The sequence below is a fragment of the Sphaeramia orbicularis genome, chromosome 4 (assembly GCF_902148855.1).
Source record: "Sphaeramia orbicularis chromosome 4, fSphaOr1.1, whole genome shotgun sequence".
In the NCBI taxonomy this organism is placed as follows: Eukaryota; Metazoa; Chordata; class Actinopteri; order Kurtiformes; family Apogonidae; genus Sphaeramia; species Sphaeramia orbicularis.
The window spans coordinates 37,921,633-37,941,213 of NC_043960.1; the positions used below are offsets into that span (position 1 = coordinate 37,921,633).

Below are 19,581 nucleotides of genomic sequence, written 5' to 3' on the forward strand. Positions count from 1 at the left end.
GACTCATATCTGTCTCATTGGTTTCATTGGAATTCTAATAAGTGATCTGATGGTTCATTTTTTAAAATCTCCCTTATTACTAGATTATTAGATCTCAGGTCAAACAAAAGCTGCGACATTCTGTATGACCGCTTGCTCACCTGCCAAGTCGGACTTTGAGAGTTTCTGTTAATGTAATAAATCACAGTTTTTCCTGACATACTGCTCCACTCTAGTTGTTAATATTCTATACCAACAAGCATTAGCTCATCTATGATACCTTGTACATGGCTTGGACCACACTGTTTCTTTGGGCCAAATATGATCACTTTCAACTCCAACGAGCCAACAGGGCAACGGCCAAATCAGATTACTGGGTTTATAACAGCAGTTCAGAAACCAGTGAAAGACGTCAGGTTTCCTCGGTCTAATTATATACAGCCTAGGGTTCTAAATGAGTACAGCCAAAACACACATTTCCTCTTGTCTGCTGTGAAACAGAACCACAGACTGCATAGCATTTACAAAATGTTACATATTTTGCCTTTAGATGAACTGGCTCCGATTTGAAGTCCGACATTAACATTACATAATCGTACACATCAGCCAGACTGATACTGACACATCAGTGAAATGTTGCAAAATGACACACAAATAATAGAAATAAAAACCAGTTTTCGGTGTCTGAAGTCCTGCTCTGTTACTGATATTACATATAACTGGTATGTTGACCTGTGGTGATCCATGGGTTCTAGATGAGGTAGTTTTATGCTGTTGTCTATTTGTGCATGCTGTACCGCATTTGTCCAGCAGTCACCGCCAAAACGTTCTAGGCATAGCAACGTAATTGTAAGGCTCTTGTATTCCCAAATCACTAATATCTCCAAAAATATTAGTCCTATCAACTTGCTGTTTTTGCTACTGTCTTCCTTGACCAAAAATACATAAGTATGCCAAACTTCAGCTGTCAGCTCTTTCCGGATTTTATGTGAATCCCCAGATACACACACACACACACACACACACACAGAGGCCACTTGGCTATTGTTATAGATTGTGATGCACTATACAGTATATAACCATTTTGTTCTTATATTTCCCATTAATCCTTTTGGATCAAAACAGTCACAACAAGTACCTACTGATCTAAATATCTTTTGATCAACTAATCCTAACAATACAATAAAATAAATAGAAATAAAATAAAATACAGTTTTGCATATTTTCAGCAACATCAGGTGTGTTATTTGGGCGTTCCAAGGCTCCAGTGAACATGGAAACACTGTCATCTTCTGCAACACTGATTCAGGTGATAGATGCTTATGTTCAGTTAATGACATATTTTGCTGAAAAAAAACCCCACTTTTTCTTCAGTTTTGTCTATTTTGATATTATAAGCGAACACTGAGTCACTGAAAATGCAAAATGCAGAGTATACTAGTATAATGAATGGAGGTAAATAACTAAATAGAGAAAAAAACATCACAACAAAAATAGTTCTAGGTCTTATACAGTTAAAAGTCATGATGCCAAACCAAATTAAATCTGTCATTACACTGACTACATTTAGCCTACTATGAATCTGAAAATTGTTTGGAAACGTTTGATACAGTATAATGTGAATACACAAGTCAACAAAGTGTACATAGTAGCATAGGCTTGAGATGTTTTTTATATTTTTATGTGATAATGTCACATTGAAACTTGAAAAAATTTTTCAAACTTATTTTCTACAACTTCTGAAAATAGTCACTTTGGTGTTCCACTGTGTCCTTAAATGTTGACAAAACACGTAGCACCTTAAGCCCAGTTCCCCCCTTTGCCCACAGTTTCATCTGTGTTCTCATGGTAACGTTATGCATGCTTGGAGCAATACATAGGCTACTTGCTATGCATTCATGTGACCAGAAGAACTTCAGCTAAACACTCAAAAAAACCAACTGTCAGACAACAGAACACAACCAAACAGGCACTTAATGAGCAAATATCTAAAACAAGTTAACAATCCGAGAACAGTGTATGTCATGAATAATTTGATAAAGCAACAATGCGACAAATTTTGCACCACTAAGCTAACACTAAGCAGATCCAACAGTACATGTATTATTGTGAAACTAACTGATCGAGTTGTAGAAGAGCAAAAATAAATTGTTGCATTATGAAATGATGATTCTGAATCTTGTCTAACCTTTGCCGTTTTCCAATCGTGACTTGGTTTTATATGAATAATATCAAGCTTCTGCTGTCGGCTAATCCCTTGTTTTGTGTTACATTAAAATGATTCCAGCTGGAAACAAATGGCCCAGGGTTTAACAGGTCAAATATTAATCAGAAAAGAGGAGAGTGGAGCCCTCCCACCCAGCTGACACAAAGCTTGGGACATCACTGTCAGTCAATCATACTCACTGTCATGGGAAGCCTCACACTCTGTCAGACACATTACACTATAGATAGACTCCGTGTCATTCACACATGCCATATGTTGTCATTGACAGAGCCCATCTGACTGTTGCCAGTTACAAAAATGCACACACCAGCAGCCAATCATTGCCCACCACCATCGCCAACAAACTGAAATCTGAGAGTGGGTTGGAGAGGGAGAAACACTGAAAATAATGGAAGAGGAAAAGAAAGGGTTGAAGTGGGAGACAAAGAGGAGCAGAGGTGAAGGTGATGGAAAATAGGTAGAGTATAAAAAAAAGAGGCCACAGAGGCTTCAAAAGAGCACCGCCCTCCCTCCTCCTCTCCTTCAGTGATCCTCAGAGTGTTTGAAGTTGACAGGAGGCCGGTGTTTACTCCTGTGTTTAGGCTGTGAATGACCACCTCACTGGACACTACACAAAGCACCAGGTGTACAGTACAGAGGAGTGGGCAGTCGCTGCTGCATGAATCCATCTGTATGATTTGACTGTATGGGTGAATGTGACTGGACTGTATATAGGACTGGGCAATATGGACTAAATAAACACAGTATAGCTCAGTATTTTCTCAGTTCAGTTGTTGCATCACACAAAACCACGTGACTATGATTAAAATAAAAAGCAAACATAGAGTCTCCTTCCTTTATGAAAGGGCATGCTGCAAACATGTAAACGAAAAATACATAAGGGAAATATTCTGTGATAGAATAACTTATTTTTGCATATAATCTGCTAGGACAGGGTGCAATGACAAAATACATTATAATGTAAAAAATAATAATAACAATAAAAATCAGTTGATGTTAAGAATAGGGACGGTAAGTTTCAAATCATTATTTCTTTTTTCTATTCTATTTATTCTATTTCTACTTCTCCATTCTCTTCTTGTGCTCCAGGAAAGCTGAAGGAACCAGATGGTTAACTGTGCTATTGAAACAACACAACACTCTCAAAGGAACAAAACGTTTAACATATATAGAAGTTGACTGAGGTGTCTAAGTAGGTTATTTCTCCTGCCAACGCCCTTGACCACAGTACTAATGAAGATCTGAAGGTGGTCCATGAGTGCAGCTCACTCCTCCTAATGGGCTAAATGCTAATCGCTAATGCTAGGTACTGTGTGTGCATTAGGATAGGTAAAATGCCGCAACTGAGTTTGAGGATAATAAAGTGAGTTAACCTTTAAAATGAAGTAAATCAATTGACAAACATTTTGAGCTGACAAAATAATAATAATTTATATTGCAACAATACTAATTAAGGCAACATAAAAATATATTGTGAAAACTGTCATTGTTTTATCACCCAGCTCTATATTCCTTTTCATAGGACAGACTGTACAAAACACAAAAATGTATTACAGTGCTCTCGCAACTAGTTAAAGGGACTGTTTTATGAGTAACTTTAAGATTGCTAGGCAATGTCTGTTTACAGTCTGTCATCACTAAACATGTTCAGTTAGTTTCAAGAGTTTCATTATTTTTTTCAATTTAACAAAGATATTAAATTACTTCAGATCACCTCACTACAGAAACATGTGCCTCATAACTCGCCATAATTCTGTTTCTAAATACCTGCGTTGCCAAATCTTTCGATTTTTTAAAATTATTATGACAATAATAAAACTATTTTCTGGTCATTATAATAAATAAACAGCATCTTATTCTATACTTTGTGTAAGTGTTGCTACTGCTGCTACTGAACACAAATAACAAGGCTTTACAAATCAGACTGTACAGGTTGCACAGATACAGGCGTTAACACGTGTCACGAGTACAGAGGCCTGATCTGAGCTGAAGTGCACTGGTGTAAACCATCTGGAGTGGCACTTGCACTTGAGTAAGATGGGCCTATAAAAGTGAATCATAAATAGTTCATTTGGTTAAATTTTCAACTTCAGCCTTAAGGAAATTCTTTGTGAACAAACATTGGAAGGCTGTCTGCTACTTTGACAGCATGTAATCAATGTCCTTCAAACTCCTTAGTGTGAAGCTTCTGTCCTTTTCTCTTGGAAAAAGAAGATTGTCACGATTTCTAACACTTCTTAACTACAGATATTGTGCCAAGTGATGAGTTTCGATTGTAAATCTTTCTATGCATGTACTCTGTTTTGTTGTTTGTTGTCAATGTACCTTAAAGGTCAATATGGGTGGTTTAAAGACAGGAATAAAATGTGCTAAATCTTACATATTTTAATAAGATTAATTGGGAAACAAATGACGAAAGAGATGGAGGGCTAAAGTTTTCAAGACTGGATAAAATATTTCATATATACAAAAGTTTAGGTACATTTATGTACAACTTGAAGGAGTATGATAATGAAATATATTTTAATATTTAGTATGTTTTTTACTGTGTTTTAAAGTAGAAATGGTTACTCAGAGACGAACATTTCAGTGAAACCAATTAATGTATCTTGAAACCAACAGCTAACAAGCACTTGTGACTCAGTTTTTCTTTGTTAGTGACTCAAATTTGGTAAATGTTACTAGTTTTATTCTGGAAGTATAGTGCCTGTAGATCAATGCATGGATGTACAGTTAAAAGATCATCTCAGTTTATCAATTTTATTTTGACCCTAATTTGTTACATTGCATATATTATACATTTATCCAACAGGGATGGTTTGCCTTCTTCTGAACTTAACAGCCATGTGATGAACTGACTGAGATGAAGACAAACTCCAGTGACATAAAATCACAGTTTAATTGCTGTAAATGCTGCTGTGAGGATGAGAAATCATAACTTTCTTTCAGCTCCCAAGGTTAAACCGACATTAATCTCTGGAGCCTGAGCAGAGCTTACACATGAATTTCCCAAAGGTTGTGCAGGTGAGAGGTGGTTGTACCTTGGGAGAGAGAATTAAGAGTCGCTGTAGACACACTTGAGCTCTGGGTATGTGTTGAGCTGTGTGTGAGGCCACCTGTGGCCTAGGCATGAGATCTGGTCTAAAGAGCAGCTTATCAGTCTGTTCCAGGCAGCCTGGGACACCTCTTACCAATGCATCGGAAAAACTCAATTATGCCTCTCAGACACACACACACATACACACACACACACAGCTGGAGGACTTTAATGCAGACTCAGATACTAGAGGCAAAGTTTCAGAAATAATCTCATCCAGAATAATCTGTCTCTCGATGGCAGGCTTGTGTGCTGAAGATGAGGTGTGTACCCTGAAACGCTGCTGGAGGGGTGCATGTTACGAATCACAGAATCACCGCCAATGAAGCAAGCCACAGACACACAGAAAGATGAGAGAAAGTGCGGAGACAGCAAAGAGGCGAGAGGAGACGGCAGAGACTCACTTAACTCTGGGCTATTAGTGTGGAACTGAAGTGAATATTAGATTAACAACGCACAGAGACTCCCTTCTGAACACCATGAAGGAGCTGTATTGATAGTATGAGCAGCTTTGACAGATTTAAAGTTTCAAAGGTTCTCCGGTGTGTGGGCAGCATCTGTTTGAAGGGCTTTGATTTGTGTGTATTGAAACATCAAATTGTGAGTAGGAGCAGGCTAAAAATAGAACCAGCAGTCCCAGAGCTATTGTTGTGTGCAGGGATGATGCTAGGCTGTGGGAATCTGTGAGCCAAGCTGCTATTACTTGGGTTATACATAAAAGCTCCAGCCAGTAGGCTTACTATTATAAACCCGAATACAGTTCACAATAAATTACATGAGGTTAGAAAACAGCAACAGAGGGGGAAAAAAATCAAAGGGGTATAAGAACGTATCAGTGTACTACAGTACATGTTTTGCGATGCTTTTAAACTTTTGCTCAGATTTTACAAGTACAGTGGTGTATTCTTTATACTGTTAACCTTAACTACTGCATCAGTATCATAAAGGAAGATTCATTCACAACTGCACAAAGCCGAGTGGTCATCAAGTCAAAATAAGATGATTTTTCTTTCAGTATACATTAATAGAATTTGACATCCAATACTACAGGAAATTTGACCAGATTTTACATGGACGGCTCTATTTGGAAAGATATGCTCATTCTAGACTGATTGGGGTGATTTTGTAGTGGGTGGCTCTGTATAAAAAAATATAAATACCAGCTGAAAAAAGGCGAACAGTGTGCTCTTGAACTTCAGTACTCTTCAGTTGGTGTTAATGTGCTGAACACAAAAGCAGATGAGCATGGTGAAACACTCTTCTGAAGTGATTTTGGAGAGAATTTAGACACTTTAACAGACTGGTACTGAATGTCAGTATGGTGACTAGTATACCATCCTTGTTCTAGCTGAAATTATTCCATACATGCTGTCCTTCTTTCAACCAAACCTTCATTTTTGGTGTGCTTCTCCTGTTGCTTCCTCACTGTCTGGTTATGGTTCAGTTGTTTGGATGTAGCTGATAAAATGGCATCAGTATTGGTAGAACTTGGCTTATTTTTTTTGTTTGACAAAATGTCTTTGTCTACACAGCAACAAAAAAAATAATAACACTGAGACAAACCGTTGTACCAGTTGGACTTAAACTGCAGATAATACTGAATGATACTGGATGTAGCAGCTGCATAGGCTTTAATCTGCCAAGACGCTGACCAGCAGCAACAAGTTATGAACAAGTCATTAAGCTATAAAATTTAGCTGCCATAAGTGTTGGTTGGGGCTATCAAACTGTATTCTTTACATCGTGTGGATTTGTCCACAGCACTGGTCCAGTCCATCTCCCAAAGGTTTCTATGCTGCAGGTCATACATTGATTTATACACCAGGCTTTAACGTTTCAGGTGCAGCTTCATTATATAAAGCAAGAACAATCACATGCAAAATGGGGTGTGATGCCATTGTCTTCCAATATCTGTATCTATTCCCCGTCACCAGGGAAACACTCACAGTCTAAAAAGATCTTCACTTTGGTAAAATGTTTTTACAAATCAAATTTTGCAAATTAAAATGCTGTTTACATTTGGATGGGAAGTTCAAACATGGGAGAAAAATATCTGTTTTGCTAAATATCTGCTTTAGTGTGGACATGGAATAAGCTATCCAACAGTTTTTCAAATAAAGTCAAACATAGTTCATTTCCAGTAGTGTCAAATTCTCTCTTTGGAGGTTGATATCAGCCGGAGAATCAGTTATCAGCTCTTTCCTTCTCCAAACTATTGTAATTATATCAGCCTTTAAAGGTCCACTATCAGCCAACCTCTAATTGCAATAGCCTCTTTTGTTACTCAGACTTTAACCATGAAAGAAATCTTAATGAAGCCATTTGCTCAGCTAAAACGATGCTAAAACCCTGTTTTATGGGATGCTTTGTTGGGGAAATGAATGATGAAAGATGCACACTGCTCAAGTCTATGTGAAAGCCCTGAAGCGATATTTCACAATCCGTTGCCTCAACTGACACAAGCAGCTACAAGATGATAAAAATCTGCACAAAACTGTGTTTCTTTGGATCAACTTGACCTAAATGTTGAGAACCGCATTATGTTAATTGCAACATCACTGATTTGATTTAAGCTGAGGAGTGTTGTTGCAGTCACACCCGACCATCTCTCTCCATTTCTTATCTCTTACTTACCCTGTATTATCCAGGAAAAATGCCAGAAAAATTGTCTTAAAAAGCCTCTGCAGTAACCAGATAAAAGTGTCAACCTTCAAATGAGCTCTTAACTTGCATGAGTCAAAACCCTCGGCGCCTAAAGGACACTAAAGTCTTAGGAATATACAATTGTGTTCAGCACTCCTTTGCATCCTTTTGCATGTGTTTCACTGTACAATGAGATCAGTGCACACACTTTAGCCAAGTCTCCAACTGAAATCGAACCGCGCACAGGCCAGAGTTAGAAGCAGTGCCCGACGAGGCTCTCAGTGCCACATGTTAAGACCACAGTGGGGCGTTGTGCAGTGTTGATTTAACCCACACGACAGCTGGACTGTGCTTGCTCGGAGCTCGCCTACTCCTGTAGACGTTCTAAAAAAGTGTGTCAAGGGGACAGGCTTAGTCTGGCTCGTCAGTCACACCGACCAGCTCCCTCTATCACGTAAACACACATGTATGAGCTGAGCCAGCAGGATCTGATAAACATCCCATGTCTGAAGAGGATAAGAGGTCTTAATACAAACTGGCACACGACCACTCCAGCACCCACACCACTCTACTTAGGACTGTTCACCACGGCAAAGTAGTCGCCTAATTTAGAGATATAAATAATATCATGAAGTCAGCTCGCATGTCTTGCGTCATTTCTAGCTAAACTTATACTAGATTTGGCGCAAACACTTCTGTCAACATTTCCCCCATTTGCCATCTTAAAAACTGCCAAAACTAAAATAAAAGCCTGGGCAACACAAAACACTCAAACTCTTTTTCCATCCAAGAGGCATCCTTAACACATGGCAAATAACCAAGCTCTTGAAAGTGACTACAATTTGGCTAACACTCAGGCTTGCCCATGCCTGCATACCTGGAGGTGGGACGTGACCGGCTCTTGGTGGTGTGAATAAGCCTTCTTTACAAGTCAGTTTGTCAAAGGAGGTACTCAAGAAAAAAAAAAAAAAAGGACCACGAAGGGAGATGTGAGTGTGCACAGCGAGCTTGCATAAACACAGTGTTGAGCGCACACAGGCTGAGCAGTGTGTGCAGTGCAAAGGTTTCTCAAACACAGGGTTGTGCCAGAGGCAGAGCGGTCAACCACAGAGCCTGAAAAACTGGCTGCGCCAAAGTGAAAGAGAGACAGCAAGCTACTGGAGGGACCTTTTGGAAGGTGTGTAACAGGTTATTTTCAGTCTGAATATGATTCCCCTCATGTCGATTAGTTTTCATAGGGCTGCTGCTGGAGGACTGTGCGACGGTGATTCAGCTTCAGAGAAAGAGGAGACGGTTTAAAAGCCTGGCAGGGCAGATGATGACTTCAGCTGAGGTCGAAGCCGCAAGGAGATTCAGAGCCCCGGGTCTCACTGTGACCACCTGCGAAAGGGCATCCCATGGTGCACTGCTGACCGCTGAGTAAAGCTCTGCTGGTCCAAACTGCCCTTAGAACATGAGGGCAGCTCTCTACTACATCATCCAAAAAAGAAAAAAAAAAAAAAAAAAAAAACAGATAAAGGAAATGTATTGAAAAATCATGCATTAAATCATGCATTTAGTGACTGGTAATAAATGTAAATTAGAAGGCCAGTGAGAAGTGTATACCTCCACCAAAGCCCCACATTCCTGCAACTCAGTCGAATCATGCAAAATGTATAAAAGTGGAAAATAAAGAATCAATACTATGAAATCCATGCCTCTTTTTAAATGGATCTGTTCCAGTATTTAATTGGTTCGTCCTTGGCTCTTGCTCTGCTCTTCCACTGAGTTTCATGAGAATCAGTGCAGAGGTCTTTACGTAATGCTGTTGGCAGACAGACGCAAAAAAAAAAAAAACTGTACTGAAAACATGACTGTTGGAACCTAAGTGGTTCTGTGAGCACAAGTGCCAAGTTTTCCTGTTTTTAATTTCCTTGCCACCATGTCACCAATAACTATATTACATAATTAATATCTAATATTTCTACTCCCTTTTCTCCTAATGACTCTGAAGAGCATTCGTAATTTAGATTTTTAGAAATGCTGTATCAATCATCATCAGGTATGCTAATCTAATATAATCATTTTATCTGTAAGGGCAGACAGGATATTATTTATCAATACAACCTGTAGGGCTGAGTAATAAAACAATGAAATAAATCACAGGTATATATTTTTATACCATGATAAATGTCGTTATTATCATACATTTATGTTTTGTTTAATGTCGTTTTAAATGTTAAAGATAAAACTGCTGCGAACAAATATGTGGTCCAAGTGTTTATTATGTTTGACTGTCAAGAATAATTTACATGTACAAATAACAGTCTTAATATTGTTTTCATCTTGGTGCATCTTTTATGTCTAGATTACATCGTGTTATTCAGAACCACAGTTAAGTGTCTGGCTTCTTTAACCCTCAAAGACAGAAACAGCATCTAGCTACTGATCTAAAATTTTTAATAACTTCTGAACCACTAATCCTATCAAGATATTAAAGTAACTCCAGTAAAATTGAGTTTCTCAGCTTTTCATTGTCATTTGATATGAGCCATTTGGACGTTCAGAGGCTCCATAGTAAACATGGAAATTATCATATTCTGCAAGACTAATTCACCAATAAAACCCACGTATTTTGACAAGACAGTGGTTGTAGATGCTTGTTTTTTCATTCAATTAATGATATATTTACATGAAAAACTCTCATGTCCTTCATTTCTTTCTGTTTTGATATAATAACCTTTGAAATTACTCTGAGATTTCATGAAAATCTACAGCGTCAGTAAATTGAATACAGGAAATACTTGCTATTCACTGAAAAATGCAGAGGGTAAAATAGTAAATGGCGATAAATTACTTAGAAAAAGTTAGGTGCAGAAAAAACTCACTTGGATGTTGCCACAGAAATAGGTATAAAGTCTTTTAGTGTTAAAACACCAACAGAGAATAGAGGGAAAGTGGTTAACTATCACTGAGGACCAAAATCAGCCTGATTTTATTTGATCATATTCTTTTTTTTTTGCCCTTATTACCATATATTTTACTGTGTACTCATTAAGTACATAAACTGCCAGTTCTAATCCCTGTTGATGGTTTAGCTGAAAATGTAACCTGATGTTTGTTCTTACTGTAAAAGGAGCAGCTGAAGTTGTTTTAATGGCGGAGAAAGCGGTGCTGTGTGCTGCAGTGTGTGGAGTCGGTTTCTGTGACAAAGCAGAGTTTCAGAGGAACTCCTGAGCCCAACGCACCATAATATTTACTCTAGCCAGGCAGCAAACGCTGCACCTCTTCTCTTGTCCCAGTTTAAGCACTCCATCAGCCTGACAAGCCTGGGAATCTGTGCCAACACACACACAAGCTGGTGGACACTAAAGGTTTCTCCTGAGTGCTGTCTACGTTTCTATCCTCGTACTGTGTGTGTGTGCTGTTGTGCGAGCTGTTGCCCATTCTTCTCTCTCACTGTTGTAATAAGTGGTCAGGCAGGAGGGGGTGGATGTGGAAACAGGCAGGTGAGGTTTGGGGGGGGTTAAATGTCAGTCTTGTGACTGACAATGAAACACACATTGCACATAGCTATGGCATGTACTGGTAAAAATACAAAAGCAAAAGCAAAAGCTAATTCTTGTCAAGTTGTCACAGGCATGCACTTAGGCGAGAAGCCTGTGTTTTTACTCACAACCTATAAACATAATGTGCCCGCATATGAAAACCCTCAGCCTTCAGTCCACGCCAAAGTTTTTGCACATACGGACGGACAGACGGACAACGAACTGATGACAATACCCTGCAGCAAGGGCCAAGGGTAAAAACCAGTTGAGTTGAGAAGTAGAGGTCTGCAAGGCTCCGACCACTTCCTGTCACATCATATGGAGCAAGACAGACAAAATGAAAGGAGGAAGAATCAAACTAGACACACAGACACACCGAGGGCTGGGCTGATACAACAATAATGACAATAATGTTTTTTGTGATATGATTTTATACTGCATCACAGTATAGATTTTAGATGGTATTGTGATCATTTACTTGGTCTTTAGATTCTTTCTTTACATTGTCAAATTATACAAACTTGTGTGTTGAAAGAGTAGATTTAGTTCAGTCATTGTGGATATTCCTGATTGTCATGTTCTCATGGTCTACGCTGTTTACACTCTCAGCTAACACACAATTTTTCATAAAGCATAAAGAGTAGGGCTGCACAAGATTGGAAAAAACTGACATTGCAATTTTTTTTAACCCTGCGAGATATATATATATATATATATATATATATATATATATATATATATATATATATATATATATATATATATTGCGGTATGAAAAAATACTCAGGAGTATATAATAGCTGTGTGGTGCCGACGTGAATATGGTGACGACGAGTATTGCGCACACGATGACGCGATGACGATGCTCAAATGATATATTGTGCACCTCTAATAAAGAGTAGTGTAGAATAGCCACAATTCACTTTTTATGTTGTTTTGATTAGTGGGTAACAGCAGAGTTTGCGATCATTAATAAAACCTTGATTTAATGCTTTCACAATATTAAATCAAAATGTAAAATTTTACCAAACCAAGAATTAAATGACTAAATCTGGTCTGTTTTCATTTCCATGTTGTTTTTGTTTGGTTTCTTTAACTTTCAAACCAGTCTTTACATTTGAGACAAATAGTGATTTCTCAGTTATTGAAATCATTATCAGTATCAACAGAGTGGAAGATTTTTATCGTAGTAACCTTTTAGCCACATTTTCCGTCACTAGACAGACATGTGGAAAAGGATAATATCAGGTTTCTCAGTTGAAGTTACTGACTCAGAGAAACTAGATCAAAAATCAAAAACAGAACCCCTAGTTACTTTGACTTTCAGGTATAGATTTAATGACAATGTACACTGAGGTCTGATGTTTGCTGATGCAGAATTTATTTTACTTTACAGTACCCTCAAGGGAATTGTTCTTAAATCTTGTTTGCATAACCCTATTATGCTGTGTGCAAAAAATAATTAACTATTTCCCAGCATCTTGCACAAACAACTGTTTTACGCAAACAAGATAATTAACTTTCTTGTACAAGTTAATAATGTTTTTGCACAAAATAAAAAAAGGCACCTTTCAGGACTTCAGGGACTCTGTATGACTTGATAACAGCTGTCTAATATTTAATATCAAAACTACATCAGCCTGGAAAAATTCAGTGTTATGTGAGAACCCCTCAGCTTATTCTAGGTATCCTTTCTTCAGTGACCAGAACAGGAGCATAAGTGACACCTGGCCTAATGTTCTTACAGAACCCAACCATAAAAAAGTGGATTGTTCCACCTAATACAGAGCAGGCTGGAGGATAAAATGTCTCCTCTGAGGCCTATTGACAGCTGACGTTTGTACTACTGAGCTCTGAAGAGCGAGACAGATTCCCCTGAAAAAGCTAAAGCAAGCTTTTCATAACTGTTTTATTCCTCCAGTAGTGCTGTGTCCTGTGGTTTCCAGCAGTGACAGAGGTGAAGGCAGGTCAGAGGAAGAGGTGAGTGGAGACCGAAGAGCACGATCAAAGCATTGTAAGAAGAAATATTTAATAAAACAACCACATTCTCCACTGCTGAGACAGGAGAACAGAACCAACTTTAAGTAGCTCATTAAAACCAAAGTTCAGTGTCATTTTGGGTAATTGTGCCCAGGCTGAAAATGGCTTTGTCTAAACTTTGACCCAAGATCCAGAGTTAGTTAAAACATGTAATAAACAGGTACATTTTTAGATGCATCATTCCAATAAATCTGATTGCAGCTTCTTCATACCTGACGTGCAACGAACACTTCTGGCTCCTTGTATTTGATGTAGACAAACAGAAAAAAGTATCGTGGTCTGTTTTTCGCTCTGATTGCATTGATGAATTCAGGTTTAGTCCGTTTGTGCCGGTAAAAAGTGCTTGTTCATCACGACTACTGACAGACAGCTGCACAGGGCTGATAGAGCAGCCCAACTCCAACACAGCAGCCACGCAAGGTCACACATGTTTATGTTTTTTCATCCAAACCCATCTGAATTGCTAACAAACCAGCCCACAACCGGCAAATAAATGAAAGAAAACCAGCATTAATATTCATTAGAAATTAACACAGCTGACAAAAATAAATAGCGACCCATGTGTAATTGGCGAGCATGCTGCAGGATAATTGGCAAAAGCTTTTGAATGTGCATGAATGAAACACTGAAATGTTTGCTCGTCCTAGTCCTTCACCAACTCGATGCAGATAAGCCTCCATTTTCATGTCTCAACATGGCTGGTGTGATACACACAATGTTATTCTTTCAGATGCAAACCAGCACTTTTTTTTGGCTATTACACAGCTTGGTGGTGCACAGCAAGGCAACATTTCACTGAATAGCCTCTTCAACACTCAATCAACTATTCACAAGACTAATGATATCTAACATGAGGTTATTAGAATTTACAATGAGAGACAGACTGGCATTTTGATGACATGGTTGAAACCATTAACCAAATAATCATGTAAATTTATCACATTATGGGAAATGTATGAAATATGAATAGTGTATATCACAAGGGAACTAGTGCTGTGAAGTTGAGCATCAAGGACCTGACATGTTGTCTCATTATCACATCAGTTTTAGTATTTAGAGAGCGTAACAAGTGTAGATTACAGCCTTCCAGAGAATATAGAGAAGCTGCAAGTCAAGAAAACTTGTTTGTCGTAAACTGTTGAATTAGTGTAGTTTATAAGTTGTGTGAGAAAATGTGAGTAGAAACACTGCACACCCAAATTAGCATAAGTGATGTCATCCTAACTCCATCAGCCTTCAAGCTTAAGATGTCTCTGCAGATCTGAACATGACCAGACGTGTAGTGATGTTCATTAATACTTTTTTATTTTGAGGTGAAATGTGCCAAGGTAACGCCTGTTTCGGTGTTTTGGTAGTGATGTGATAGAACAGTTGGAGTCCACTGAGCCGTATGACACAAAACTAAATGGTACCAATCAAATGGCACTTAAAGGACTGCATGGTTTGGTGAAAAAGTCATGCTGCTGTTATTGTGGGAAATGTTGTGATTTGGGACCACTATTTGAATCTATCTGCTTTCAATCATGCAATCATCCAGAAATGTCAAAACAATAAAAAGTACAGGCCTTTATTTGGATGTTTTACACAGTACATGATTCTGCTCAATGAATCAAAAATATGACCAGACACACACACTGGATCTTTAAAGTGCAGTCTTTTGTGGTTATATAATTATACAGGTTGACACTGCAGTTGTGATTCATTAATTGTGAAGCTCTAGTACTTCACTATCTTTACTACAGGCTATGACTCTCTTGACCTGTAAAAGTATGTTTTAATTTGACAACAATTTATAGTATATACATTTGGGTCCATATATGGAGTCACTGAATGCAATGAATTTTCAGCAATCCTCATATTTACTTATTGTAGTTTGTCCAGTTTCTTTAGAACCAGTGAAAATGGAAAGACTTTGTTTAAAATGCTGGTACTGGTTAATAGAATTTTATTTTTGACTTGACTTTTTGAAGCTTAAAGTCCACACTTCAAATCACATAGGGTAGCAGTTGTTTCATTTCTATCCACTGTGCACAGAGGAAAAATTATCCAATTTGTTTCACAGTCCAAATACACACAGAGCTGACTGTCTCTCTTGCCACTGACTGCCATACATATTTTCTTCCAAAGTAAGGTACCATAGGATGTCTGTGATGGACACTAACAGTCCAAAAAAACCCAAAACAAAACACAAAAGGCCCTTGATGAACCCAGGCTTTTATTTGGTCATTCTGGGCCACCATAGGAAATTAAAGTGGAACATGTTGCAGCACTTGTTATCACTGTAAATGATTCATTCTAAGACAACAAAAAAGTGATCATTCTTAGATTCAGGTGATTATACACCAATGAAAACATAATTATGAAGACCTGACCCCCTTAAATCCTACACACTACACCTTTCAGTCACAGCCATACTCTGTAAATAAATGGCCTGCTGTCTGAAACACCCCCCTCTGCTCTTAATCCCTGCATGTCTACTTTCTTAAAGGTGTATTCATTTCTATCATGTTTGTGGATGTAGTAAAGGCACGGTGGCCCATCTGTGATACAACACTACACAAAGTGCTATGAGTTGAACAACACAAAGCTTGTTTTAAATGGAAACAAGGAACAAATGTTTAGCCTAGTATTACAACTGGGCCAGAGCTACTGACAGAGACTTTAGTAGATAAGTAAAACCATAAATACCATCTTAGATAAATTCTAGTAGAAACAGTACATGATAAACATGAGTAATTACCCAATTCTAGGTAGTAATTTAGCTATTCTGTCCCGCACCCATTTTATTTCCACTTCCATTGAATGTAGAAGCGTTTATTAAAATCTGAACACTTCATTTCACTTCTCACATCAATCCAGCAGTGGAGTTGTCATTATCAAGCAAAGAGCCTGCAGAGATCCTATCAGAGATCATTTCACCTGCAGAGGAGATGGAAAACAGATGCATTCTCTCTGATGAAAAAAAAAAAAAAAAAAAAACACTGCAAAAATTCACCCAGCACTTTCAATCGAGCATAGGAGTGGGTCTAAGAGGTAAATGAGGAGAGAGATAAAATAGGCAAATCAAAACAAATTCTCTCCATATCCCACTCCTACTGGACTCTGAACACAAACTGTGCTGTAAACACACACTGAGACACTTGATCAGCATCGTCATCATATGATGGGCCCAAAAACATGAAGCATGAATGCAAAGTGAGTCTGTGAGTCTGCACAGCCGACCCCTGCTGACTTGAAAGGAAGAAGACAGACCAATGTCAGAAGCAGCCGACAATCTGTATGTCGACTGCAGTGCTGTATCACACACAAACAACCACGAACAAACCTTCATAATGACAAATAAGATGATCGATGATTATACAAATATAGTTTTCAGGTTTCATATTCCAAAATTTGCCTCTTGAGGTTTGATCTGTTACGAAGCCGAATCACTTGGCCAGCAAGTGGCAGGTCAGTCAAACTGACAGACACACAGAAACCCAGAGGGATCATGTTGTGCTGGCCTGGTGGTTTCTGCACTGCAATATAGACTACCTCATCACACCTGAAAGCATGGAGCACTGCCATGAACTAAGAAGACAACACACGCAAAAGGACACACAAATTGGCTGCAAGACGGACACAATCACGGGACTCCCTTCCACACCCACATATACACACGACCACAGAGAAGACATCCTGGTAACCATGGAAACCTGCCTCCACAAATACTGACATCACAGGCGATGCCTCATAACCCAAACAGGGGCCAGGACAATCACCTTAACATCCCATAATCAGCCCAAGGTGAAGAGGCTACAGGTGGACGGCCGGCCAGACAGGCATGAGATGCTGATGATAATTGAGGGGATGAGGATGAAGCAGGGAAGAAGACTAAGAATAGCACGTCCTGTCTTAAAGAAAACAACATGAGAGGAAGAGAAACGAGGAGTATTGTAGTCAGAGCTGCCTGCTGTCTCTTTTGCAAGCCACCGGAACCAAAAGCCATATGTAAGCAATGACTGTAAGCACACGAGCACACATATGACAGCCAGTGAGGGAGGGGGAGAAAAGCAGATGGACGCAGATAGATGAAGACTGACAGATAAATCAGGAATAAAGTAGGGAGGGGAAGGAGGGGGGCAACATCCACTCAACGGATGGCTGGTACATGAAAATAACCTATATAGGCCTGATGTAAGCCGCTGGTGACAGCATGCTATGTGCTGTAATTCTGGTCAAAACAACCTACTTTCACACCAGGATGCTGCACATTCACAAGCACCAAATGGATGTAATGGTGTGGTGTTGATCACATGAAGAAATCTACAGCAGCTAATGGCCATATGGCACATTTAAGCACAGCAGCCGGGCAGGAAGGCAGTTGGGAACTTATCGAATCCCTTTGGCAGTGTAATGTGCAGGCTATAATCATGTCTGAGGAAGTGGGGAAGAATACATTTGAAATAGTCGCAGGCTAACTTGGGCTAATGAGCTGCAAATGAGCCTGTATATCAAATCTAATTCTGGCTGCTGTGACTTGCTTAATATAATTCAGCAGCTCCAGTCTCCCCTCTGAGGCAGACTCATTCAACAGCAGTAATGAGCAGCAATCAGGTTCCGGTAATGTCTAAGAAAATGGTAAAAGCCCACTGGTTATACATGTGTGATGGTTAACAGAGGGACAAGCTCCTTCCATCAGATTACAGAGGCCAACAGACCAGCTGCGTGCAGCGGCAGTAGGAGCCCCCCAGCCCGGCCACAGAGCCCTGTCCTGTCCCGGAGGGCAGCGGGGCTGGAGCTCGGCTCGACAGCTGTGTCCAGCTGCGCTCCACGGACACACTGGGTGCTTTGTTTCCCGCAGGGGGAGGCAGGGCTGTGGGGAGAGGGAGCAGTAAACGGTCTCCGTATGAGTGTGTGTACACATAGTTTCATTTCCACAAAGGTTAACGGCCTGTAGCCTGGTGCCTGCCCCGGGTCCGTTGGGTGTTCGTCGGAGCCAAACGGCCTCCGGCAGCGGCGGCTCGGACTGGCACAGACAACCGGGAAAACGTGTGGAAAATGTCCGAACCGAGCACATTCACACACAAATAAGAATTGGAAACGTACAGAAAATTATCCCCTTCCAGTCCTGTTGTGGTATATCACAAATAAATGACACGAACCGGCGTTAGCTTAGCGGTGAACACGACCACCAACAAAAAACGGACAGATGCGAAGAAGCCCGGTGAGGAAGAGGGAAGCACCGGGTAATCACGACTCAGTCAGGAAACAACAACAAAAGACAGGAGTAAAGACACCGAAACACCACAGGAGGGGACGCCGTTTCCACCGGGAGGGTTAACGACACCTTTGGGAGACAATTAACAAACACTCACGCCGGTACTTACTCTGTTGCACCGGTTCGGCTCGGTCCACGGGAGGATGGCCGGTCGGTCTTCCGGCTGTGTGTGTGTGTGAGTGTGTGTGTGTCGGGCGGGATCTGCGCTATGGAGACTGGAGAGCAGCTCTGACTGAGCCTCGAGGACTTGAACGTAAACTGTGGCTTGCGTCATTTCACCAGGATGCCACTATTGCGCGCAGCAATGCAGCCATCTTGCTGAGGAGAGCCCCACCAGCTCACCAATCAGCACCGGACCTCAGCTCTTTGCATATTTTACTCCTAGAAATGAAAGTGATCCACCATGAGCTAACAGGATTTACCAGCACCACTCCAAGATCCTGCGTTTGATCCACTGCTGCACAAATAATAAGACTAAGTGCATTCCATAATTGAAGTAAAACCTTAAGGGAGCTGCTTGGGTTTTAATACTTTCAGATGTATTACTACTTATTTCCTTATTTCATGTGTATTTTTGCAGCATTTGTCTAAAAATCTTACATAACAGACCCAAACAAGATGCATTCCAGATAAAACTAATAAAAAAAATGACAAGAGGCCAGTTTTAGTTTCTAGGCTAAGCAGCCACACTTTAACATTTCAATAAATACACTTTTATTTTTCAACTTTTAATCTACTATTCTTCCTGTTTTTGTTGATACTTCTGTGTAAACCTTTTCCAAGTACAGTCATGTTGCCCAAACTTATT

At 39.7% G+C, this 19,581-nt stretch overlaps 1 protein-coding gene across 2 annotated transcripts in view; it reads right to left on the reverse strand.

Moving 5' to 3' along the window:
* LOC115417661 (uncharacterized protein C1orf21 homolog) overlaps positions 1-19,113 on the reverse strand; it is a 46,748-nt gene extending 27,635 nt beyond the window's left edge. Inside the window, exon 1 of one of the 2 annotated variants that reach the window (XM_030131687.1) lies at positions 18,883-19,113. The gene's annotated coding sequence lies outside the window, so the exon portion shown is untranslated. Of the gene's footprint in view, positions 1-13,725; positions 13,861-18,882 lie in introns of those variants that run through there. The other variant, XM_030131688.1, reaches the window with a different exon arrangement.
* Between the last annotated feature and the right edge of the window lie 468 nt (positions 19,114-19,581).